Source organism: Artemia sp. Qi Xiang Cuo, chromosome 3 (assembly GCF_049724085.1).
Source record: "Artemia sp. Qi Xiang Cuo chromosome 3, ASM4972408v1, whole genome shotgun sequence".
Taxonomy (NCBI): domain Eukaryota; kingdom Metazoa; phylum Arthropoda; class Branchiopoda; order Anostraca; family Artemiidae; genus Artemia; species Artemia sp. Qi Xiang Cuo.
In genome coordinates, this window is record NC_142796.1 from 17,962,708 (window position 1) to 17,989,645 (window position 26,938).

General features: G+C 34.8%; 1 protein-coding gene across 1 annotated transcript in view; it reads right to left on the reverse strand.

Annotated features, from left to right (window-relative positions):
* LOC148953823 (uncharacterized) overlaps positions 1-9,960 on the reverse strand; it is a 140,058-nt gene extending 130,098 nt beyond the window's left edge. The window contains exon 1 of the mRNA XM_089086834.1: positions 9,883-9,960. The gene's annotated coding sequence lies outside the window, so the exon portion shown is untranslated. The remainder of the gene's footprint in view (positions 1-9,882) is intronic.
* Positions 9,961-26,938: the final 16,978 nt, after the last annotated feature.

Below are 26,938 nucleotides of genomic sequence, written 5' to 3' on the forward strand. Positions count from 1 at the left end.
CGGCGCGTACAAACAGCTCCTCTCATTTGATCTGCAATCAACGGTCCAATTACCCTGGAACACGTATTTTGGCTTTCAAGAGAGATCAAGAGAGAAGTTTCGCGTTCAAGAGAGATCTGACTTGTCTACCCGTGAAAAGATCTAATGTCGCTTATGTTTATAGGTTCTTTGGAGCACTTGCACCTCGGTCCGGGTTTTTATAACGGGTGAGATAGGGAAAGATCATACTGCTAATTATATAAACTGTGCTGGAAATCAACTACGCTGAACAAAGTGGCTATCTCAAAATTTTGATTGGATGTGTTTGGGGAAATGACGGGCGCGGGGGGGGGCTAGTTGCCCTCCAATCACTTTCGACTTTTAAAAAGGGCAGTAGCCCTTTGAATATCCAATCGAATGAGCCTTTTTTGAAGTTTCTACGACAACATCTTCTATAAAAACCTTATATGCCCCCGGGGCATAACTTGAAACCCTTGCCCTGAGGGTTGTGGGGGAGCGTCCTCCTCAAAAATATATTTTCTATCTGGAAATCTACTACGCTGAACAAAATGGCTATCTCAAAATTTTTCTTGTATGTGTTTGGGGGAATGATGGGCGAGGGGGGGCTAGTTGCCCTCCAATCATTTTCGACTATTAAAAAGAGCACTAGAACTCTCGATTTCCAATCGAATGAGCCCCTTTTAAAGTGTCTACGACGACCCCTTCCATATGAAGTGCCTCTGGGAAAAAATAATAAATAAATAGTAAAACATTGGAGCCGTATGGCCTTTACTATGATAACGCCTACTATAAAAAACCTTATATGAACCCAGGGCATAACTTAAAACCCTTGCCCTGAGGGTTGTTGGGGAGTGTTCTCCTCAAAAACATATTTTCTATCTGGAAATCACAGTTTATATAATTAGCAGTAAGTTTACCGCAGATGATTTCTGGCTCTTCATTCTCGGTGCGAACAAAAAGCTCCTCCCACTTATTTGTGCACTTATGGATTAGTGTGTTTGCGTCAACTAATGAGAAATGGTTAGAAAGTGCATTATTCGTAATTGCGATAGTAGAAAAAAACTTGGTGAGCCGGCCAAGTGGTTTGCAACTGTCCCATCTCACAGGTATGACTTAATTTATATACAAATTATGACAATCTATTATTTATATACAGTGGACTCAGCTGATTAGCCTATGTAGGATTTTATAAAAAAAAAGGGTGTGAGGGTTGATGAAATTTGTGAAAATAAGGAATTTTTTTTCTTCTAATAGCTGGTGGAATAGATGTGATGGTTTCAGGAGCGGATCCAGGATTTTTTAGGGGGGGGGGGGGCCCAAAATTGGTTGATCCGGTAAACTTACGTAAGGAGCAAGTTTAATTAATGCAAACTTGCGTTAATTAGGTAAATTACACTACTTTAGGGGGTACCCCTCGCCCCCCTCTGGATCCGCAACTGGATGGTTTATCATTTTTTTTTCACGTCGCGATATTTATTTTCTCAGATTGTAGTTCCTGTGATACTTGAAAAGTCTAGTTACCTGTTTTGGCGAAGAGCCAAGATAAGAATAGTTTCGTTTTCAATCAATGTTTTCGTATGAACTGGGCAGACCTTTCCTGAACTTTAAACAATAAACACTTCTATTTGAAAATCTTTGCACTTTGTGAATATAGATAGCGATAAGGGTTCCTGATTGAGACCAATTTTAGGACTTGAGTTCTAATGACTTCGAAACCTACTTTTAATTCCTATAAACATCTGAATTATATATATATATATATATATATATATATATATATATATATATATATATATATATATATATATACATATATATATAAAACGCCTACTATAAAAAACCTTATATGCCCCCAGGGTATAACTTAAAACCCTTGCCCTGAGGGTTGTTATGGAGTGTCCTCCTCAAAAACATATTTTCTATCTGGAAATCAACTACGCTGAACAAAATTGCTATCTCAAAATTTTGATTGGATGGGTTTGGGGAAATGATGGGCGTTGGGGGGGGGGGCTAGTTGCCCTCCAATCACTCTCTACTATTAAAAATGGCACTAGCCCTTCGAATTTCCAATCGAATGAGCCTGTTTTGAAGTTTCTATGACGACCCCTTCCATATGAAGTGCCTCTGGGAAAAAAATAATAAATAAATAATGAAACATTGGAGCCGTACGGCCTTTACTACGACAACGCCTTCTATAAAAACCTTATATGCCCTCAGGGCATAAATTAAAACCCTTGCTAGTAGGGTTGTGGGGGAGTGTCCACCTCAAAATATATTTTCTATCTGGAATTCAACTACGCTGAACAAATGGCTATCTCAAAATTTTGATTGGATGTTTTTGGGGGAATGATGGGCGTGGGGGGGGCATTTGCCCTCCGATCACGTTTTACTATTAAAAAGGACACCAGAACTCCCGATTTCCAATCGAATGAGCCCCTTTTGAAGTTTCTACGACGACCCCTTCCATATGAAGTGCCTCTGGGGAAAAAATAATAATAATAAATAAATAATAAAACATTGTAGCCGTATGGCCTTTACTATAGGCAACGCTACAGCGTTGCCTCTGATAGTCGTTTTCATGGAAAAAATAATATTTTATATCTTTTCAGTTTTTCTCTATAAGAATCTTTGGTTTGGGTTGCTATTTGTATCTCGGAGAAGCTTTAAGTACAATTTTTAATCCTGACACAAAGAGTTTTTTTCAATTTTATAACACCTGAAGTTGACCTGAAAAATAAAACTTAATGTCATATCCCAAAAGATTCTATCTATACTCTATGACAACCTGGATACTCTTACACTCGATTTATTTATTTAAATTGTAAGAGCAGAAGTAGTAATAGTAGAAGCCCCAAAAGTTTCAACTTAATACCCCCGGTCCTACTCGATATATTGCTAAGGTGTCTTATTGGAAACCATAAACACAATGCCTTTTGATTTAGTTTAAAGCAACAATTAGTTTTAAGCATAATGGGTCAACTGCATAATGGTGGGGGTTGACATGTCCAATATCCCTAAAGACATATTTGCTGGACCGCTCTAATATGCTGAACAAAATGGTTGTCTAAAATTTTGACTGGATGCGTTTTGTAAATGAATGGGCTTGAGAGAAAGGCTGCTTGCCCACCAGTCTCTTTTTACTCTTAAAAAGGGCACTAGAACTTTTAATTTTTAATCGAATTAGCTCCTTTACAAGTTTCAATGATATTTCTAGTAATGATATCGGAGTGCTACCTATGATATTGCTAGTATCCTCTTATGAAAACCTACATGCATCCAATTTTTTCGTGTAATTGAGACTCCTCCTGAATGTTCCCTAATAGTTTCACCTTAATACCCTTAGCTTCATTAGTTACAGTGACTGTAGTGGTAGTATTAAAAGTATGCACATAGTGCCTTCTGGCTAGTTCAAAACCCCCACAACTGACCCTTAAAAATCTAACTTAATAATATAAGTTGTTTTTCAGGTATTGTTTTGTATCCTTTTTGAAAGTCCTTATGCTCATAGTTTGTTTTGATTTATTTCAACATCCGCCTAAATATTCCTTAAAAACTTCACCTTAATGCCCTTAGCTTGCGCAGTCACAATAGTTGTAGCAGCCCTATTAGCAGTATTGCAAAGCACCTCTGGTTTCTTCAACATCCCCTTCAACACACACTGAAAGTTACCGTCAACCATTCCTGAAGCATTTTTGATGTGTCTGCTTGACAACCTGTGTGGGCATAGTGTGTTTCGAATTAATTCCATGCAGCCCCTATATATCCCAATTTTTTTGCCTTAATATCCTTAGTTTTAATAGCAGTAGTAGTAGGAGTAGCGGTAGAAATAATAGTAGTAGCCTAAGCTTTAGTGGAAGTAGTAGTAATAGAAGTTATAATAATAGTAACAGTGGTATGAGTAGATGCAGCAGCACTAGGATGCAAATATTTTCTTTTGTTTTGTTCAACATCCTTCACAACAAGCCCTGTTAGTTTCTACTTCACACACCAAACTATTCCTAAGACATTGCTGTTGCGCCGTTTTGACAACCTGCATAAAGACGACATGTTGTAATTCAGTTCACCTCCCCCCCCCCCCTGAAAATTCCTTGAAAATTTGTCCTTCAAAGCCTCAGGCATAGTTGTAGTAGCAGTCACAGTAGTAGTATTGATATTATTAGCAATAGTATTGGACAGCGGTAGTACAACTACCATTTGTATATTGCCTGTTGTTCAGTAGAACATCCCTCTCATCAAGTCCTGGAAGTTTCAACTTAACAAAAATGGCCATTGCTATGATATTGTTGATGTGTCCTTTTGATAACCTGTATCTTCATACACATCTTGAAAGTTTCATCTCAATGCTCTTAAAGTTACAAGTATTTTCAATAGAAGTAGTAGCAGTAGTAGTTAGTGTAACAGTAACAGTTGTATTAGCAGTAGTGTGCATATATTGCCTTTTGGTGAGACGATCTTCCCCTTTAAGCATTCTCTGAAAGTTCCAACTTAACACTCAAATCAATTCTTGAGATACGCTATTTTGACAGTGTTCATGCATAAAGCGTCTTTTGATTTAAATCAAATTTCCCCTCAATATTGTAAATGGAGTAGTGCGGTAGTATTAGTGGTGGTGGTTGTGATAGAATTGGTAGCATACAAATATTGCCTTTTTGTTCATATCCCTTATGTTTTCCTGAGTTTTCCTAATTAATATACTCAGTTATTCCTGTTTTACTTACACCCTTTTGGCAATCCGTAAAAACATAACATGTTTTGATTTAGTTCAACACTCTCCTCAACATTTTTTGAAAGGATCACCAGAATGCCCTTCATCTTCTTGGAAAGTGAAGTTCAAACATGCATATCTTTCTCAGTAACATATACTATGTGTAAACAATGAACGAATTGCCTAACTTGAGCCCTTATCCTGAGGACTGTGGGGAGCTTCACATCCCCAAAGACATTATTACTGGACCTTTTGACAAGGCTAATAAAATAGATCTCTTAAAGTTTCGATCGGACATGTTTTGAGGAATGATAGACTTTTGGGGGGGGGGGGTGCTGATCGTCCTCCACTCATTTTTTACTCTTATAAAAGGCACTAAAACTTCCGACTTCCAATCAAATGAGGTAATTTTCAATCACTTTTCAATCATTTTGAGCTCATTTTAAACATTCAAATTTTCAATCAAATGAGCCTCTTCTAAAGTTTCACGCGACCACCTCTTCCATAAATTAAATAAAAAAAACTAATTTTTTTAACCGAATAAATAGTAAAAAGCGACAATAAAACTTAAAACGAACATTAATTATTCCGTATATGAAAGAGGCTGTCCCCTCCTCAACGCCTCGCTCCTTACGCTACATTTTTTTATTGTTTCAAAAAATAGAGTTGTGAGAAAGAGTCAAACTTTAGCGTAAAGAGCGAGGCGTTGAGGAGGGGACAGCCCTTTATATATACGGAATAGTTTATGTTCGTTAAAAACAAACTTGTTTTTTTTATTTAATTTCTGACCATTTTTACATTAATGCATGCTTTTGATTTTGCTCACGGTACGTGAACAATTGAAACGGAATTTGAGCATTAATTTTACTTCTTTTGGCTAAATGGCTTTCTCGAAATTTGGCTAATTTTATTTACGAACGTTTTTATTAGTAATAAATATACGTAACTTACGAATTAGCTTACGTAAGGAACTTCTATATTCGTATATTTTATTACGTATATTAAGGGGGTTCGCTCCCTAGTCAATACCTCGCTCTTTACGCTAAAATTCGAATTTTGTTTTCCAATTCTTTAAGAATGGCCTCTTAATCACAAAAGCCGTTTAATTAGAATAAATAGTTCTTATGACAGTACTAAAAAAAAAACTTTAGCGCAAAGAGCGAGGTATTGACTTGGGGGTGAACCCAATCCCCACTACCAGAAAAAATCCCCCCTTAACGTCTGTATACTTGCCAATAAACATTGGGCAAAGTTTATAACTTGCAGCCCTTCACTCGGGGACTGTGGGGGATTAAGTCATCCTCAAAGACATAGGTATTATATTTTCCGACCATGATGAACAAAATGGTTATCTTAAAATTTTGATCTGGTGATTTTGGGAAAAAATGAGCGTGGGAGGGGGCCTAGTTGCCCTCTAGTTTTTTGTTCACTTAAAAAGGGCACTAGAAATTTGAATTTCCGTTTGAATGAGCCCTCTCACGATGTTCTAGGACCACTGGGTCGATACGATCACCCCTGGAAAAAAAAAAAAAAAAAAAAAAAAAAATTAAAACGGATCTGTGATATTCCTTCAGGCAAAAATACAAAATTCCACATTATTGCAGATAGGAGCTTGAAACTTCAACAGTAGGGTTCTCTGATACGCTGAATCTGATGATGTGATTTTCATTAAGGTTCTACGACTTTTAGGGGATGTTTCCTCCTTTTTTCGATAATCAGGCAAATTTCTTAGGCACGTAACTTTTGATGGGTAAGACTTAACTTGATGAAACTTATATATTTGAAATCATCATAAAATCTGATTCTTTTGATGTATCTATTGGTATCAAAATTCCTTTTTTTAGAGTTTCAGTTACTATTGAGCCGGGTCGCTCCTTTCTTACAGTTCATTACCACCAACTGTTTGAAACACTATATTTTCCTGGGACTTAACTTACAACCTTTACCCCTAGAATCTGGGGGATTCTGTCAACCCCAAAGGCCTTATTATATGATTTTTGGACTATTTTTCCACAAATGGCTATCTCAAAATTTCTATCGGACACATTTGTGGAAAATACGACGTGGGAGGGGGCTGCCCCCGATCATTTTGACTCATAAAAAAGGCACTAGAACATCTGATTTCCAATCAAATAAGCCCTCCCCAGGGTTTTTACAACCACACATAACATACTAATCTAAAATGCCCTCGGGGCATAGCTTATAGCCCTTAAGTTGAGGGCTGGGGGGGTCAGGTTTTCATCCTCAAAGACACAATTTACAGACCTTTCAACTACGCTGAGCAAAATGTCTTTCTCAAAATTTGGATTAGATATGTTTTGGGAATTGATAAGCGTTGGGGGGGGGGCTTTTTGTCCTCCAACCACTTTTGACTATTAAAAAGGGCACTAGCCCTTTCAATTTCCAATCAAATGAGCCTTTTTCGAAGTTTCTATGACAACAAATGGCCATTTCAAAATTTATATCAGCTACGTTTCGGGAAAATACGAGGTGTGGGGGAGGGGGGCTTCCACTCTCCGGTGACTCTGAATCTTAAAAATGACAATAGAGCTTCGGATTATCAATCCAATGAGCCCCCTCTGAAGTTTGTACGATCACCCTTTCTATATAAACCTTATGTGCCCCCAGGGCATAACTTACAAACCTTGCCCTGAGGGCTGGGGGGGGGGGCGGTTGTCATCCTCAAAGACATAATTTCCGGACCTTTCAACTAAGTTGAACAAAGTGGCAATCTCAAAAATTTTATTGGATGTGTTTGGGGAAATGGTAGGCGTTGGAGGGGGGTTAGTTGGCCTCCAATCTCTTTCGATTATTGAAAAGGGCACTAAGCTTTCAATTTCCAATCAAATCAGCCCTTTTTGAAGTTTCTACGACAACTCCTTCGTTACGAAGTGCGCTGGTCTAAGACCCCCCCCCAAAAAAAAAAAAATAATACATTGTGCCCATCGCTCTTTACTTTGGCAGCGCTATTGCACTGCCCATATAACAAGGCTTTCGGGGGTGAAACAAACCCCCAGAGCCCGGGGGCAAGGGTTACAAGTTATGCCCCGGGGGCATTTAAAGGTTTTTATGGAAGGGATGGTTGTTTAACTTTAGAGAAGGCTCATTTGGTTGAAAATTGAAGTTCTAGTTCCCAAAGAATAAATATCAGAATATGAAGATTAAACTGACAATTCACAGCTACAGTTTATTATTTTTTTTTTTTTTTTTAGTGAAGTGCAAATTATGTTCTGGTCTTGAGAAGACACGGGGGTTGTCAGCCCTACTCCTTTTAATTTTTGCTCGTATTGAGTTTGACTAGGTTATCTAGTGTAATTTCTGTTCATTTTGGGTTTTATTTATTTATTATTGTGATTTGTGGTAGTTTTACACTTGGAAGGTAAGAAAAACTAACTCGTAGAATTTGACAACGCTTGTGTGCGTTGTTGGTTCCTAAAGGCAACTATGCTCTCAAAGGAGATAAATCTTCTTAAACTTTTTGGTGTCATATGTTCTAAGATTAATTTTGATGATTTTTTGTCTACTTTTTTTCTTATTCTTTTTTTTTCATTGAAGTTATTTTTTATATGGCAGTTTTTTATATGAAAGTCTTTGCAAAAAGAATGGATTTGCGGTATTTTTCCTCTTTTCCTCTAAATTCCTAAATTCCTCTTTTCCCCTTTCCTTAGCACTTCTCAATTTAAAAAAACAAACAACAATTCAAATAAAATTTTCAAATTTGGAAAACCCAATTTTTCGCCGGGGGAGGGGGTATTTTTCAGGAGGATATTTTCCGGGTATTTATCCGTGAAGAGGGGGGGGGTATTTTCCACGGTAAGAGGGTATTTTTGGGGGGTATTGTTCGCGTAGGGGATTTTCCACGGTGGGTGTATTTTCCATGGGGGGGGGGGGAGCTTCCGCAGAGTGTTTTTTTCCAGGGAAGTATTTTCCAGGGGGTATTTTTCGCGGGGTGGGGGGGGGGTGTTTTTCGACCTAAGATAGGTTATTGAGTCAAAGCATTCTAACAGGTAAACTATTTTTTATTGACAAAAAGTTTAAGATTTTTACATTAATATGACATTGAATGCTGTTTCTTCATAATACGTATCACGCAAGTTAATAAAAATAGCATTTGACCGTGATTAAGATCCGAAATACCTTCAATAAGCTTTAAAAGTAAGAGTACGCCAGAAAACAGTTATTTCTGTGCTTGAAGTGGCAGTGATGATTTGGGGGGGGGGGCTCTACAAAACCGGACCACTTCTACCAAAAAAGTATCTTCCATGCAAAACATGGTTGCAAAGTGCTAAACACCCATCAATATTTATAACCAAAATTTAAATTCATTGTGTGAACAAATAGTTTTTCAAGTAAAATAAATAACAGGAGGAAAGTTGTTTGTTTCCAACAGGCCGTACAATAAGGCCGTAAAGTCGGGCCGACAATAATCATTGGGACAATAGGACAATAATCATTGACTAGTAGGCGAGCCCCCTAATATACGTATTAAAAATATATGAATATAGAAGTTCGTTACGTAAGTTAATTCGTAAGTTACGTATATTTATTACTAATAAAAACGTTCGTAAATAAAATAAACAAGTTTCGAGAAAGCCATTTAACCAAATAAAAGTAAAATTGATATTCAAATTTTGTTTTAATTATTCATGTACGGTGAGCCAAAATCAAAACCTGCATGAATTCAAAAACGTTCAAAAAATTAAATTTAAAAAAACAAGTTTTTTTTAACTGAAAGTAAGGAACGACGTTAAAACTTAAAACGAACAGAAATTGTTCCGTATATGAAAGGGGCTGTCCCCTCGTCAACGCCTCGCTCTTTATGCTAAAGTTTTTTTATTGTTTAAAAAAATAAGATTTATGAGAAAGTCAAACTTTAGCGTAAAGAGCGAGGCGTTGAGGAGTTCAGATTATCCCCGAAGGCGCAAATTGGGGTAGATAGGGGGTTACTCCACCCTATTTTTTGAAGAAAAAAAATTGGGTAATTTTATTGAAAGAATCGAAAAAAAAAACACCACCACCCCTGGTTTTGAACCATACCTTTTCTGCATCTTCGTTTCAAAATTAAGAGAAAATCTTTGCCTCTCCCCTCTATATTCTCAGGACTTATAATCCTCTCAGAAGCACTGGTGTGCATATCCGTAGAATAATATAAAACGTCAATAAAATGTGTTGAATACCTTTACATATCCTATCTGGCAATCTAAAATCTTTGAGTTAGAATGACTGTCAAGTGAAGCCTAGAAAGTAAAAGCTCCACGAGCCATAGATGTAGGATCTCTTCACTTGATATATCCCAAAGAACAGAAAGTTGTAACCAATCTGATTAGCATTTCTTTACAATGTAAATTTTCTTGGCACAGTTTAGAAACAAACTTAGTGATATGTGCTGAAGTTAAAACTGCCTCACGAACTCTTAGTCACAAAATGAAGTTTCTTAGATTTCTTCTCTTATTTTAGATAAATATTACAATGAATTATCTTTCATTTTGTGGTTATTTTGATTTAACGAATGAATATCAGATGTTTTTGTTAACATTAGTTAAAATCAGATTCGAAGAAAACTCTTGAGTTGTGTGTTGTAGATAAATAACTAACTAAAAGGCAAACTAGCTTTATTTAATGACATGAAAAATAGATGGATATTTATGGTTCTTCTAGCTGACTTTTGAACTTTTTTTCTGGATTTGAAAACCTTGATTGAAATGATGTAATCAAAATAAAAATTGCTAACAAGAGACGTTTTCATCGTATCTTAGAATAAGGTTAAACCGTGCAGGTAAACTTAGTTTGAGATAAAAACAAAATTTAAAATTTGCATTAGTCTTTAAAAAAACCTGTAGTGAACGCCACGGAAAAAAAATATGTACCTCTAAAAGCAATGTTTGAAAAAGAGGCGTAGGCGCAGGAAGGGTTTGAGGCCCTGGCCCCACCGAAATCCTAAATTTATCCCGAATATCTAGAATTTTCTTATTCAAATTATCAAGTAATTGTGTTTATTACAACCCCTCCCCCCCCCCCGATAAACACAAAAATCGACGAACGTTCCCGATTTTAAATGATGCATCTTGCATGACATAAACAAGCTCAACCGTCAGTGTCAGTAGCTACTGATTACAATATTTCATGATTTGATGCTGTGTTCTTTTTCGGTAGAATGTCAAACTAAAAATAGATTGCAATTAATTGTCAATGTGTCACAGATTTTCCAGTAGTTGTCAATTCCGTAGTATACTCGTTTAATGCTTAATTTAAAATCCTGCTTGTCAATCAGTGCATTTTATGTTTCAAACAGTTCGTGGTAACGAAATGTTTGATTGTTTTTGTGTTGTTTTTTTCCCCAGGGGTGATCGTACCGACCCAGTGGTCCTAGAATATCGGAAGAGGACTCATTGAAACGGAAATTAAAAGTTCTAGTGCCCATTTTAAGCGACCAAAAAATGGAGGACAACTAGGCCCCCTCCCACGCTCATTTTTTTCCCAAAGTCACCTGATCAAAATTTTGAGATAGCCATTTTGTTCAGCATGGTTGAAAATATGATAAAGATGTCCTTTAGGATGACTTAATCCCCCGAAGTCCTCGGGGGGAGGTCTGAAAGTTATGAACTTTACCCAATGTTAACATACAGTATTGGTTATTGGGAAGTATACAGACGTTTTCAGGGGGGAATTTTTCTGGTAGTAGGGGGGCGGGTGGGTCGGGGGTTATATGGGAGGGTCTTTCCATGAAGGAAGTTTTCATGGGGAAAGGGACATTGCTATGAAGGGGGCGCCGGATTTCCCAGCATTATTTGAAAAAAAAGATCAGAAATTAAATATAAAAAAAACAAGTTTTCCAACTGAAAATAAGGAGCAACATCAAAACTTAAAACGAACAGAAAATATTACGTGTATGATTGGGTTCACCCCCTAGTCAATACCTCGCTCTTTAAGCCAAAGAATTTTTAGTACTTTCATAAGAGCTATTTATTCTAAATAACGGCCTTTGTGATTAAGGGGTCATTTTTAAAGAATTGGAACAAAATTTGAACTTTAGCTTAAAGAGTGAGGTATTGACTAGGGGGCACGCCCCCTAATATACGTATTAAAAATATATAAATATAGAAGTTCGTTACGTAAGTTAATTCGTAAGTTACGTATATTTATTACTAATAAAAACGTTCGTAAAAAAAATTAAACAAGTTTCGAGAAAGCTATTTAACCAAATAAAAGTAAAATTAATATGCAAATTTTATTTTAATTGTTTATGTACGTTGAGCCAAAATCAAAACCTGTATTAATTCAAAAACGTTCAGAAATTAAATAAAAAAAACAAGTTTTTTTAACTGAAAGTAAGGAACGACGTTAAAACTTAAAACGAACAGAAATTATTCCGTATATGAAAGGGGCTGTCCCCTCCTCAACGCCTCGCTCTTTACGCTAAAGTTTGACTTTCTCACAACTCTATTTTTTTTAAACAGTAAAAAACTTTAGCGTAAAGAGTGAGGCGTTGAGGAGGGAACAGCCCCTTTCATATAGGGAATAATTTCTGTTCGTTTTAAGTTTTAACGTCGTTCCTTACTTTCATTTAAAAAAAACTTGTTTTTTTTTTATTTATTGTAATACAACTCTAGAAACTGAATCACCAAAAGTCGATTGGAAGAAAGTAACAGATCAATGGTGCTGGTTTTTTATTATTGAAAAAAACACACACACAAAAAAGTAGAATTTTTCGGTGAGGGTTAAGTGGCATTTAAAGCCCTGTCCTAATTGGTGCAATAAAGGTCATAAAGATTGTACACCTTAGAAGCCTTATGCACAAATGGCAGAGAGTGGATTCCAACGCCTCTTAATTCATGTATATGAGATTAATAGAGAAGGCGACCCTTAGGCTATATATATATGGGTATATATATATATATATATATATATATATATATATATATATATATATATATATATATATATATATATATATATATATATATATATATATATATATATATATATATATATATATATATATATATATATATATATATATATATATATATATATATATATATATATATATATATATATATATATATATATATATATATATATATAATATAACTGATAACGAATAAAAATCAAAGCGGATGTTTTTGCCACTCTAAAAAGGGAATGAGGGGAGTCCCTGAGCTGGAACCCCCTCCCACGAAAATGCAAAAGATTTCATGAGCATACGGACTTTATTTCCATTCGATGACTAAGAAAGACATAAAAATAACATTTCCGCAGTTAAACCAACAACTTCCCCCTCCCAATCCAAACTCCTGAGTAAGACCTTATATATATATATATATATATATATATATATATATATATATATATATATATATATATATATATATATATATATATATATATATATATATATATATATATATATATATATATATAGTGAATGTCCGAAATCTAATTAATGTCGACATTCACCGGTGGTTCGAAATTCCTTCTTCTCTTCTTGGATTCAATTAGCTTTGCGAGTCAGCTTTGTCAGTCTTATGCAAGCTATAATGGTAAAAGTCAAAGCTAAGTTAGGTAGATTATGTTAGTTTATGTTAGGTTATGCTAGATTAGGTTAAGATAAATTTGGTTCTAAATATCAGAAATTGGATTAAAACCTAAGCTAACCTAACAACCTAAACTCACCAAACCTATTCTAACCTAGCCTGTCATCATCAAAACTTGAATTAAATTGAAAAGTTTGACTCGCACCCCGGCACTCGGCACACGGCAGGTTTCTATATATGGATTCTCATTGTCGCTTGTCTTCTAACCGCAGACAATTTGAGACCATTTTTGTGTCTTTTCAAAGATATTTTATTGTTAAAGCAAGTCCAATTTTTAACAACGATATGGACTAAGCTTCGAATTTCGGTTTTTATTTTTAAGGTTCTTGAATTGTTGTAATCCCTTGTTAAAATATATATGAATATTTTTAAAATTACCAGTTTTTTGCTCTTTACGCAATTTAATGTCTTTTAATACTGAAATCTGTTCAAAGATATTTGATTACTGAAGCTACTCTGATTTCTAACAACAATATGTACTAAGCTTCAAACTCTTAGTATTCTTTTTTAAGCTTTTTGAATTGTAGTAATCCCTTGTTAAAGCAGATAATCATCATTTGTAATAATTGCAAATTTTCGTTTTTTAGGCCTTCCTACTGACATTTTATAACTTCTGGCGTTCAAACCTGTAAGCTCAATCACGTAGCGTGCTGATTTTATCTAACAAAAAACAAACTAGTTTTAAAATTTTCATGTATTTTTCTTTTTTGAGTTGAAATATTAAAATGATTGCTCAGGCACCGTAAATATTTTTGCAGTTTACATAATGAGTTTAGTGATTCTGAACTGAGCTTAAAAGGTTTTCATCCTTTTTTCATGTCTTAAAAAGACATTGTTTATATTTATAAGAAAGGATATTCGGTAATGATGTTTTTCTAACAACGATTACTATTAAGCTTCAAACTTTTGGTTTTCTTTTTATGCTTTTTGTATTGTTGTATTCCCCTGTTAAAATATATAAAAATGTTTTTGCAATTACCAGTTCTTTGCTCTTTCCGCAATTTAATGTCTTTTCATACTGATTTCTATTCAAAGATATTTTGATTAATACCGGAAGTGCGATTTCTAACTACGTTTCTACTTAGCTTCAAACTTTTTGTTCTCTTTTTAAGGTTTTTGAATTGTTGTAATCTCTTGACAAATCATATTCAAATATTTTTGCAATTACCAGTTTTTTGCTTTTTAAGAAATTTAATATAAACTTCTCCATGCATAAAAATCTTCAATTTTTCCACATAAGTATTACAAGTGTGACAACATCATTGCAATACAGATGTATATAAAAATGACTTGAAAATTGTCAGGTATTTTACTAGTTTGAATTAAAACATTAAAATTATTGCTCAGACACCATAAATATTTTATAGTTTACATTCACTCTCGTTGTAGGGAGGAGGGGGGAGAATGATATACTTTCGGTTTTCTTTTTAAGGTTTTTGAATTGTTGTAATCCCTTGTTAAAAAAATAGATAAATGTTATTGGAATTACGCATTTTTTGCTCTTTCCGCAATTTAATGTCCTTTCATACTGAGGTCTATTCTAAGATATTTGATTATTAAAGCAACTCCGATTTCTAAAAACAATTTCAAGAAAGGGCAATCCCTAAAAATGTTCTAGCATATTTTCTAAAATGTTCTAGCATATTTTCTAGAAAAACGCTAAAATTAGCTCAAATGAATTATCCTTTACGCAATGTGGCCACTTTGGAAGTTCCTTTTGGTGTCACCCATTTTGATTGCCAAGCTCGCCAGTAAAAGGGATGTAAAATTTGACTGTTTTTTCAGCCGAAAATTAACAGCCCAACCACAAATCAGCAATTTCGATAGCTCTCGATGATGGCTAGTCCCCTCGGAGAATTCTCTAACGGGCCCTTTGTATCTGTGACGGCCAAGTGGGCCCTTTGTTTTTGTGATTAATAATATATATGTATATAAAAAAGACAGAACAAAAATCCAATTTCTTTTGAGGAAACAAGATAAAGGATTTTGCTGACTCAGGTGGAGTATTTTAGGTAAGCGTGAGAGGCAGTCATGGCTTGAAGTCCAATCTGTTGATCGAGTGAATGATAGTCGATTGTTGAAAGAATTACGGAGCTGACAATTAAAATGACCAGAGACAAGACACGGGCTAGGGTACAGGGGTACAGGAACATCATCGGGCTAGGGTACAGGGGTAACATCATCTGTGGGGTACAGGATCATCATCGTGTTGTTGATTAAAAATGAAAGACGTAAATTGGAGAATATAAAGAAACATTTAAATAAGTAACAACTTTACAACAGAAATATCTGTTTTAAGGATATTACTTGGAAAAAAATTGTTTGAGCTTCCTAAGAATTCCAAGGTTCCTAGATATATTTATTTTGATAATGATAATAAAGCATGGTGGAAAGATTCCCAATAAAAAAAAATGCGTAGGAACAATAAATCCGCATCATCAGGTCTAGTGAGAGAACCCCTTGAAAGATGAATTTGACGCGGTTGAATTCAATCCCGAGAAAGTCGCAAGACAATCAGAAAGCTAGATAAAGCAAAACAGTTTACCTTCCAAAACAAAACAGTACTTAATAAATACCTTAGGCTCTGTCCTGACATCTGTGCCAAGGATGCAGTCGTCAGCGACAGAAAACAGAGTATCCTATTGATAATATATATCTATTGATAAATACATCACTTTGGTCATGGAAACCTTTGGAATGACATATACAACAACACACCGTTGATTTTGGTTCACAACCATAACAAGGAGATCAGTAATATATACCAATAACAGAACGGACTTCAGGACTAAACCAAATTCAACATGAGGACGATGAGTAGAAAAGAGGCTCTGGGGAGATAACGGTCAATATATACCAAATCATATTATTGAGTTAGGACTAAAGTGAATACACTATTCGATGCCTTTTTTTATGCTGATTACGAATATAATATTAATTTCTATCGGAAATGAATTTCAGCCCCCCCCCCTATATATACCAATTCAGGGTTAGGTAAGGTTAGGTTAGGTTGGGTTAGGTTAGGTTAGGTATATATAGGGGGGGGGGCTGAAATTCATTTCCGATAGAAATGATTATTATATTCGTAATCAGCATAAAAAAAAGGCATCGAATAGTGTATTCACTTTATTTGAAACTCAATAATATGCTTTGGTATATATTGACCGAGATAACCCTTCCAGACACATAAGAGTAAATTAAACACTAGTATTGGTACACAATGTCCATGATGTCTGCTTTTTAAATTTCCTGCTAGATCGGTGCCGTTTCTTTTATGCAAAACACTGATGATGGCTGCTTTTTTCAGCTCTTTAAATGAATAATTCAATAAATATATATACAATAAGTATGAATTTGCCATTATTAAAACCATTTGAAACAGTCCGTTCAGTGGATGGTTGCCTGTTTAAGTTTTGCCTTTTTGAACTTTTCTGGATTGCACATATAACTACACACATTTATATCAGGGACAAAACCCAAAGAATTTTCGAAATAGCACCCCTGTTTGGAAAAATTTTTGGAAAACTGCTAAAAAAAATTTAATCTAGGTTCTAAGCCTAAAAATACGCTGGTTTTAGTCTTTCCCCAACTAAAATCAAACCTAAGATTAATTTTTCCATAAGTTATCATAATCCATACGCAACTAAGAACAAGATACAAATTTTCGATATTATTTTGTAGTTAATTTGCAGCGGAACAGTTCCATTTCACCTATTGAACATGATGCATAAAAATAAATAGTTTGGTAACCTTGCTAGTACTTTGTTCTCTTTTAATGTTTATTTTCCAGTCTACTATTGGCGCCAATAAAAGCAAGTGAAATGGCTGTCACTTTGATTTTAAGTTTAAACATTTGCTTTTATCTCACCTGTCAGGTCAATTATTTATCTCCTACTCAAACAAAAAAACTGATTTAGTTTCAGAGCGAAAATTTTTGTTTTGAGCCAACTTATATTAGAATTATGACAACATCTAAAAAGTTAGGCTTCTTAATAAGAGATGGGCTAAGGTCGGAAATTCACTTTAAAAATAAATTTCTTAAATTATCTATTTTTCTCTAGAAAATTTAAATTCAAAATTTACAAGAAGACCGTGAACTAATTTAAAATCAGGAATAGAGCTATTGTTAAGAAACCATACATCAACTACATAGTTATAAACACGTTTATAACTACATATAGTTATAGAGAAGTGGGGCTCTACAAAACAAGACGAAAATCCTAGGTTGCCAAAGTTGTAACCAATGAAAGCTACAAAGTGTCCAAAACGTATAATAACTTATTTTGGACCTTTTCGAGTCTAAGGGGGAAAAATAACATTTGAAAATATTCAAATAATAAAAAGCATTCATGTACATGGGCGTCCATAAGGGGGGAGAGTGGGGGCGCCATCCTCCCCCTGGCTGAATGACGGTGTCATACATTTGTATTAATTTAAAGACTTTCCACAGAATAAGTTTTCAAAGAAAAGTAAAGAGCTCTATTAAGCCAAAAATGGGTTGAAATAAAGTCAAATAATCTTCCGAGCGTAAAACTACCATAAATCACTATCAACGATTAAATAAAACTCAAAACGAACAGAAATTATAATAAATAGATCGTTAAATTCAAAACGAGAAAAAATTAACATTACTAGGGCTGACAACACCCATGCCTTCTCAAGACCAGAACATAACTTAGGCTTTACAGAAGAAAAAAAAATGACCGTGGATTGTCACTTTAATATAATTATTAAACTGTCAGTTTAATCATCCTTGTAATCAGGGTGTTGAGGATGTAAACCATCTTCTCACATGGTGCCGGGGGCTTTCAAGCCTAAGTAAGAGTTTTTTTTTGGAAATGATGCCCCTTCTCTCCCTGGTATTCTTGAGTCGAGGGCAAAACCCGTAATAGAGGCAGTTTGCAGCTACCTTGAGGAAGTTTTGAATTTAAGGAAAAGTGTGTAGTTAAAAAATAACGAGAAGAAACTTTTAGTTGCTAGTATAAATTTGTTTTCTTGTTTTAATTGTTTAGTTGAAGTTCATTATTTTTGCTAAGTTGATTGAATATTCATGTATATGGCCTTTGGCTTTTAAATATTTTATCTATCTATCTATTATATATTTTATTTATCTATCTATCTATATTATATTTATTCCTTAAAATAAAAAAGGGTAAGAAAAGTGAGCAACAAAAAGTTTTTTACTTATTTAAGTAAAAAAAAAGTAAAAAAAATTAAAATATTTTGTTTTCAGTAAAGCACAAATTATTTTCCGGTCTTGAGAAGGCATGAGGGTTAACAGCCCTACTAATGTTAAGTTGCTCGTTTCGAGTTTGACTCGGCTATTTATTCTAATTTCTGTTCATTTTGAGTTTTATTTATTTATTGATAATGATTTGTGCTCTTAAACTTGACTCTTAAAATGGAACTAGAACTATGCATTTTCAATCAATTGAGCCTCCTCTAAAGTTAACAAGACCACCTCATCATAAAAACCTTCCATCCCCCCGGGCATAACTCAAAATCCTTATCCCCATACTCTGGGGAATTTTGTCAACCCCAAAAGCCGTTTTGTGAGATCTTTCGACTATTTTTGAACAAATGGCTATCTTAAAATGTCTATCGGATGCATTGGGGGAAAATATGACATGGTGGGGGGTATAGCCGCCCCCCGATAAATTTGACTCTTAAAAATGCCTCTTTAACTTCCAATTTCCAATCCAATGAGCCCCCTCCGAAATTTATACGACCACCGTTTCCATTAAAAAAATCTTGAATGTCCTCGGGGCATACCTTACAACCCTTGGCCTGAGGACTGTGAGGGGGTCCTCATCCTCAAAGACAAAATTTCTGGACTTTTTAACTACGTAAAAAAAAATAACTATCTCTAAATTTTGAATGGAAGTCATGAAGGAAATGATGGGCGTGGTGGGGGGGGGGGGGTTATCCCACAATTCCTTTCGAATATTAAAGAGGGTACTAGTCCTTTCAAATACCAACCAAATGAGCCCTTTTCGAGGTTTCTACGACAACAGAGGGCCATCTCAATATTTCTATCAGATGGGTTTCGGGAAAATACGACGTGTGTGTGTGTGGGAGTGGTGGGGGGGGGGGGTATTTGCCTTCTGATCACTTTGACTCTTAAAAAGACTACTATAACTTCTGATTACCAATCCAGTGAGCCCTCTTTGAAGTTTATACGACCAACATTTCTATAAAACCTTATATGCCCCCAGGGCGTAACTCAAAACCTTTGACCTGAGGGCTATATAGGGGGGAGGAAGGTTAAAAAGACATAATTTATCGACCTTTCAACTACTCTGAACAAAATGGCTATCTAAAAATTATGATTGAATGTATTTGGGGAAACAATTGGTGTACGGAGCGGGGGGGCTGGTTGACCTCCTATCACTTTTAACTGCTAAAATGACCCGCAAAAATTTTGATTACCAATCAAATGAGCTCCCTCTGAAGTTTATACGACTACCCCGTCTATGAATAAAACCTTATGTCCCCCCAGGGTATATCTTACAACCCTTGCTCTAGGGGTTCTGGGGGGGGGGTTTCATTCTCAAAGTCATTGTTGTCAGACCTTTAAACTACGTTGAGCAAAATGGCTATCTCAAAATTTTGATTAGATGTGTTTGGGGAAGTAAGTGGCGTTTGGGAGGGAGAGCTGGTTGCCCTCCATGAGCTCTCTTTGAAGTTCCTATGACATTTATTTCTATAAGAAGCGCCCTGGTGTAAAAAAAAACAATATTTTGCGACCATGTTGCTCTTTACTTAGGCAGCGCTGTCACACTGCCTTCAACATATTTTCTTGAAACTTGAATTATACAGCACTGGAAGTGCCAATTAGACCAGCTAAGTCCTCCCCCCTAAAATTCAGCCTGTGGGCCCCCATGTCCAAGTATGTTTTTCAACTGTTTATTCCTTTTTAAAAGACTGGTTTAGACAGTATCCGGTTAAAAACACAGCTGTTTTAATAATAAAAATAAAATATAAACTAAATTTTATTGAATTCTATAAATAAACATAAAAATAATATAAGTAAAACTAGAATTTCGACTGATGTTTTTAAACTATTATATGATGTAGGAACATTTTTGGGTACTAGTGCGTTATGTGGTCGCTTTTAAATACTAATGAGAGACGAAACCCGCCAGACTGGTTATTTTCAAGAGACCGCTATTGAGAAATTGAATGGAAAGAGTAGTTTTCATTGCGTTTCAGATATTTAAACTGTTCTTTTTTGGGGTTTAGGGGAGGGGTACCTATGTTAGGTTAGGTTACGTATTTAACATATGCTATGCTTTACCCCACCCCTAATGTGCAAATATAGGCCTATAGCCCAAAGTTTTTTCTAAACTATTATATATTCATCCTATTTTTTTTTATTTGATTAGCATTAACCAAACTTGATTTTTTAGACATGACCATATAACGCACCAGTACCCATTTTTGGTTTTAGTAACTAAGTGGCACAATAAGAATAGGAATTTAGAATGCAAAACTCGATACAGACTAAAGCCACTAACTGGAGAAAATATTAGATTACTAGCAACCATGCCTGCCTAATTACACACATGTTCTTTTTCAGAATCTGAGAAATTTTTCCCCCCACGCCAGAAATTATGAAGTCGCTTACGCTCAAAAACGTTTCCCTGAAAGCTTCAATTCCATACCCTAGCAGTATGACTTTAAAGGTAAGTCTTACTAAAACTAAAACTTGGGATATGCTCATTTATGAAAAAAATACCCCATACAGTGGTGTCGTTTCGGGGGGGGGTGTAAGGAGGCAGTTGCTTACCCAATATCTTGGAGAAAAATTAATATTTAGCCCATGTCCTTTGACTCTCCAGATGTAGACCCCTCTCCCCCCCTCCCCAATAAAAATGCTGGAGCTACACCTCTGCCCTATCCCACTCCTTGCCTTTAGTCTTGTCTTTTGGGGCTCTAGGCGTTTACCCCCCCCTCCCGGAAATACCCCCGGAAGATACCCCCGAGGAAAATACCATCCCCATGTAACGGAAAATACCCCCCCCCCCGAAAAATACCCCCTCCCCTCGGAAAAAAACCTCATGGAAAATAAGGCTTTCCAAATTTGAGAATTTTATTTGAATTTTATTTTTTTAATTTCCATAGGGGGAAGGAATTTTGATACTTGTGTATTATGCGCCACTCACTCAAATTTACGCGTCTGTAAAATTCGAGAACATACCGTTTTTTTGTTAGTTTCTTCGTTAGCTCCTCACTTTCAGTTGAAAAACTTATTTTTGTTTTTATTTAATTACTTACAGATAGTATATGTTAATGGTAAAAATAAGTTTTCGAAAGAATAGTAAAGAGCCTAATTAAGCCAAAAATGAGCGGAAATAAAGTCAAGTAATCTTCAAAGTAAAAACTATGGAGTATAATAGAAAAAAATTAAAAAGATATAAAATATTTTTTATACGAAAAAGACTATGTCAATAAAAAATGAACGGAAACTAATATTAAAAACTGTATCTACAAAACAAGTTTGTCAAAGAATACTAAACAGCCTCGTTAAGCCAATAATGAGTAGAAATAATTTCAAATAATTTTCCAAGCCTAAAACTACCACAGATCACCATAAATAAATGAATTGAACCCAAAACGAACAGAAATTACAATAAATAACCTATTCAAACTCAAAATAGCAATAATTAACATGAGAAGGGCTGACAACCCCCACACCTCCTCAAGACCAGAACATAATGTGCACTTTACTGAAAACAAAATATATTTTAAATTTTTTCACTTGTTTGACTTTAATAAATAAATATGTATTAAGACTATAAGGAATAAATATCAGAATATGTATATCAAACTGACAATACAAGGTGTTTTTTTTTTAGTAAAGTGCAAATTATTTTCTGGTCTTAAGAAGACATGGGTGTTGTCAGCCATACTCCTTATAACTTTTTGCTCGCTTTGAGTTTGACCAGGCTATCTATTGTAATTTCTGTTAGTTTTGGGTTTCATTTATTTACTAATGGTAATTTGTGATATTTTTACACTTGGAAGATAAGAAAAAAAACTCTAGAATTTGACAATGCTTTCGTCCGTAAAAACTTAAACAATTTAGAATTTGTTGAATCCCAAAGCAAACTATCCTTTCGAAGGATAGCCAAACCTTCTTAAAATTTGTGGTGCCATATGTTTTAGCTTAATTTTGATGATTGTTCGCCTATATTTTTTTTCTTCTTCAATTTCTTTTTTTTTAATTTGGCACCCGCTACTACCAAAAATTGCAGAAGTTCATATGGAAGTCTTTTCAACACAAATGGATTTTTGTTGTTTTTTTCTAATTTTTAAGATACTTCTGGTGTGTAAATTCCTCTTTCTCCCGTTCCTTAGCCCTTTTCAACGAAACTAAAAATAAACTAAAATAAAAGATTAAAATTTATAAACATTATTTTCCACAGGGGGTGGGGGGGTATTTTCCAAGGAGGGGGTATTTTCCGCGGGGGTTACTTTCAGTGGGGGGATATTTTTCGTGGGGGAGGGATATTTTCGTTGGGGGGGGGGGATATTTTCTGGGGAAGGGGATTTTCCGCACTGAGTATATTTCGGGGGTTAAGTATCCTCACTCCCGTTCACTATTTTAATTTATGTTATTTTACTGTGTTCGTGGCCGCATATTCGGCTTTAAGATACACTTATCTATCTCTCTATCTAGTATGCAGAATAATTATACCAAACACATCTTGCATGCCGACCCACTATAATTTACCCCCCCCCCTCTAGTGTGCAAATCTATAGCCCACATTTATTCCTAAAGTAACGAAAAAACTAAAGAAAAAACCTGTGTTCTCTTGAATTTTACGCAGCGTAAACTTGAGTGAGTGGCGCATAATACACAAGTACCAAAATTCCTTCCCCTTACGGAAATTAAAAAAATAAATAAAATTCTCAAATTTGCAAAGCCTTATTTTGCACGGGGGGTATTTTCCGGGAAGGGGATATATATCGGTTTTTTTCCCGCGGAGGGGGTGTATATTAAGGGGTGTATTTTCCAGGGGGACAATCACCGGGGGTAAACGCCGGCCATCATATAATACGATTCCTTATTTTTGTTTCCAGCAGGACCGGGCCTTTTTTCGCCTCACCTGGAATCTAAAGCTGAAATGTTACGCATGAGCATTCCTGTAATAAGCTCCAAAATATTCCTAAAACAAGTAAGTAATATACAGTATATGTGTTCTTGTTTTCAGTGTGTAGCTGAGCATAATACAGTTCTATCAATTTTAAAATAAAACTAGATATTCCAATAGAGGTCACGTTCACTACCTAACAAGTTTAAAGGCGAATCGAGGTTTGTCTATTTCAAATAAACTTTTGCTTGCGGCTATCCAAACAATGAAGGTTTAGATAATTTTTACGTGGAGAAAATTAAAACAAAATTTTACCTGTTCAAAAGGACGATCAGTAAATGATCTAGCCTCAAGCTAGGTCAAGTAGTAAATGACCTAGCCATTTATCTTCTGCGCAAAACCTGGAAAACCGCATTCAAGCTCTTTCAATGGTACCAATTCATGAAATGAAAGGGGTGCAAGGACTTTTTCAAGACACAAAAATGGTATTATTCAAAATAAAGGGGGGCAATCCCCCCCTAATTGGCACCATGTAGTTCCTCCCTTAGTTCACAGAAATATAGCTAAACCCTTGATCATAGACAGTTTATTACAAAGAAAATACTCTTTAATTTCCTGAGATTACAGTTAGTTTACATCGATACAAAAATATATTTAAGACAATATGAGATCCAACTTAAATAAAAAACAGCTAGGTACTCAAATAAAACTGCACTCTCAGAAGCTTTCAGCAAATATTAGAAGAAAAGCTTCATTTTTTTTCGGAAACTTAAGTTTTCACACCATAAATTCGTTTTCTGAAGAGAATTCCCTTCTATTTTGTAGAGCGCTCTCTGAAAGCGTGTTGAAACTAACAATTTTCTATCTAGGTAGAATCAAATTTTCCTTTATAAAATGAGAAAGATTGTTCCCCCTTTTGTAAATAAAAAAAAAAAAAAAAAAAATCAGTGAAACCTTAGTAGGGAAATATATAGATAGAATGATGGTTTCTTTTCAATTTTGATATGGATGATTTTCCTTGTACAAAATAGAGGTGCAAATTATTAAGAGAAAAGACATTAATAATCAAACAGTTTGTGGCAACGAACTGTAAGTAAGGAGCGACACGGATCAATAGTAATTGAAACTCTAAGAAACATAGACACATCAAAAGAAACAAGTTTTGATGCTGATTCAAAAGATATATGGTTCATTAAGTTTAATGTTACCCATTAAAAGTGGAGAACCAGAAAAAATTTGCTTAATTTTTGAAAAAGGGAAGAAACACCACCAAATTATCAAGTGATCTTAATAAAATCACACCATCAGATTCAGGATATTGGAGAGCCCTAATGAAGAGGTTTCAAGCTCATATATACACAAATGTGGAATTTGGTATTTTTTTTGGAATTTGGTACTTATGAAGAAAGATTACATATGCATGTTTATTTGTTTTTTTGTTGTATGTTTTTCCCGGAGGCAATCGTATCGAACACATGATGCTTAAAGATCAAGAGAGGACTCGTTTGATCAGAAATCAAAAGTTTTAGTATCCTTTTTGAGTGACCAAAAGCTTTGGTCATCCTTTTTGAGTGATCGGAGGGCAGCTAGCCCCCTCCCACATTTTTTCTTACAAAGTCGTCTGACCGAAATTTGAAATATCAATTATGTTCAGCATAGTTAAAAGTTTCAATAACTATGCCTTTGGGGATAATATGTCCCCCCAAAGACCCCAAGGAAAGGGCTGTAAGTTCCAAAATGTACTTATTGTTTACGCATAATATAAATTCTGCGAAGATGGAATTGTCCAGAGGGAATTTTACGGGGGGGAGATGGTATTTTAATGGGAGGAGCTTTCCAGGGAGGAAGTTCCTGTGAAGGGAGGGAATTTTATATGAAGGGGGAGCTGGATATACCGCCATTACTTGAAAAACAATGAGAAATTAAGTAAGAAAAAAATTCAACTGAAAGTAGGGAGCAACATTAAGACTCAAAACGAAATGAAATTATTTCGTGTATGAAGGGGTTGCCCCTCTCTTGAATACCTTTCTCGTTAAGCTAAAGTTCGACTGTTTGTCCCAATTTCTTAAGAACGACCCCTGAAACACAAGGGCCTTTTTATTAGAATAATAAGCTTTTAAAATTTAGCGTGGAAAGCAAGGTATTGAGGAATTGGGAAACGGAATAATTTCTGTTCGTTTTGAGTTTTAATATTTTTGCTCCCTTTCAGGTAATTTTTTTTCTTTGATTAATTTAAGAAACCAATGCTTTATGGAAGTATTTTAAGATGTCTTTTTGCTCCGTGTACTCCTTCTGTAGAACAGGAGCTCCGATATACCAATTCTCTTGAATTTCTAAAACAAATATAGGAAACTAGAGAAGAAAAAATGGAAAAAGCCGAAGAGGTCCCATGTTTCGTCCCAGAAAATAGTAATATCCATTTAGAGAGAAGAAACTTAGAAATTTCATGCCAACAAGATCATTTTGAGTGCCTATGTGACGCAGGTGATTTATCTAGTTTAACCACTAGGGTTTGTACATCTATCTACCCCCCCCCCTGGAGAAATTGCTCTAGATTAATACCCACTGCCTCAATAATCCGCTTTTCGTTTACTATTACCTGGGTATTTCCCCTTTCGGTTTATCAGTGGACCACAGAAAAAAGAGGATAAGCTTATGGCTTATTCAAATTATACTTCAGTAATTCATCTAATAAAAAAATGCCATAAATTTACATAGGAAAGGATCAAATAATTTATTTCATGGAAGTTGCTCTTCTGGAAAGGGGTGTCAATGATATGGGTAGATGTGTTTTTGAGTATAATTAAAAGTACTCTGAATTAACTGATGATAAATAATTATAACAATTTTGATAATAATAAATGATAATAATAATTTTTCTAATTGCTCATTTGAAGATAATTAAAAATCAATGACAATTTTGCCTTTTAAACAACATTTGTATTTTTTTTTATCAAAAGAACGAATAGCTTTTATGTATCGCTCCTTAGCAGATTTTGGTAATAATAAATGATAGTAATAATTTTGACAAGTAATAGTTTGAAGATAATTAATAATTAGTGACAATATTACCTTTTAAACTACATTTGTATTTTTTTATCAAAAGAACGAATAGCTTTTATACATCGCTCCTTAGCAGATTTTGACAATAATAAATGATAATAATAATTTTGACAATTAAGAATTTGAACATAATTAATAATTAATGACAATTTTGCCTTTTAAACTACTTTTGTATTTTTTATCAAAAGAACGAATAGCTTTTATATATTGCTCCTTAGCAGATCTGCTGAAAGCTTCTAAATTAGAATTAAATCATTAGTAACAAACAAAAATAATTAAAATTACAGGACTCTCCAAATCGTTCAGACTCACTTTCAAATTAAGGCCTACATTGTGAATGATAGGCACACTAGTGCCTACAAAAATCTACCAGACCCTCACTACATATTATTAAGCTTCATTACCGTATTTTTGGCAAAATATTTGGAGAGATAATTAGATTGACCCATAAAAATCCAGTATGGTAAAAAAAAAATTGA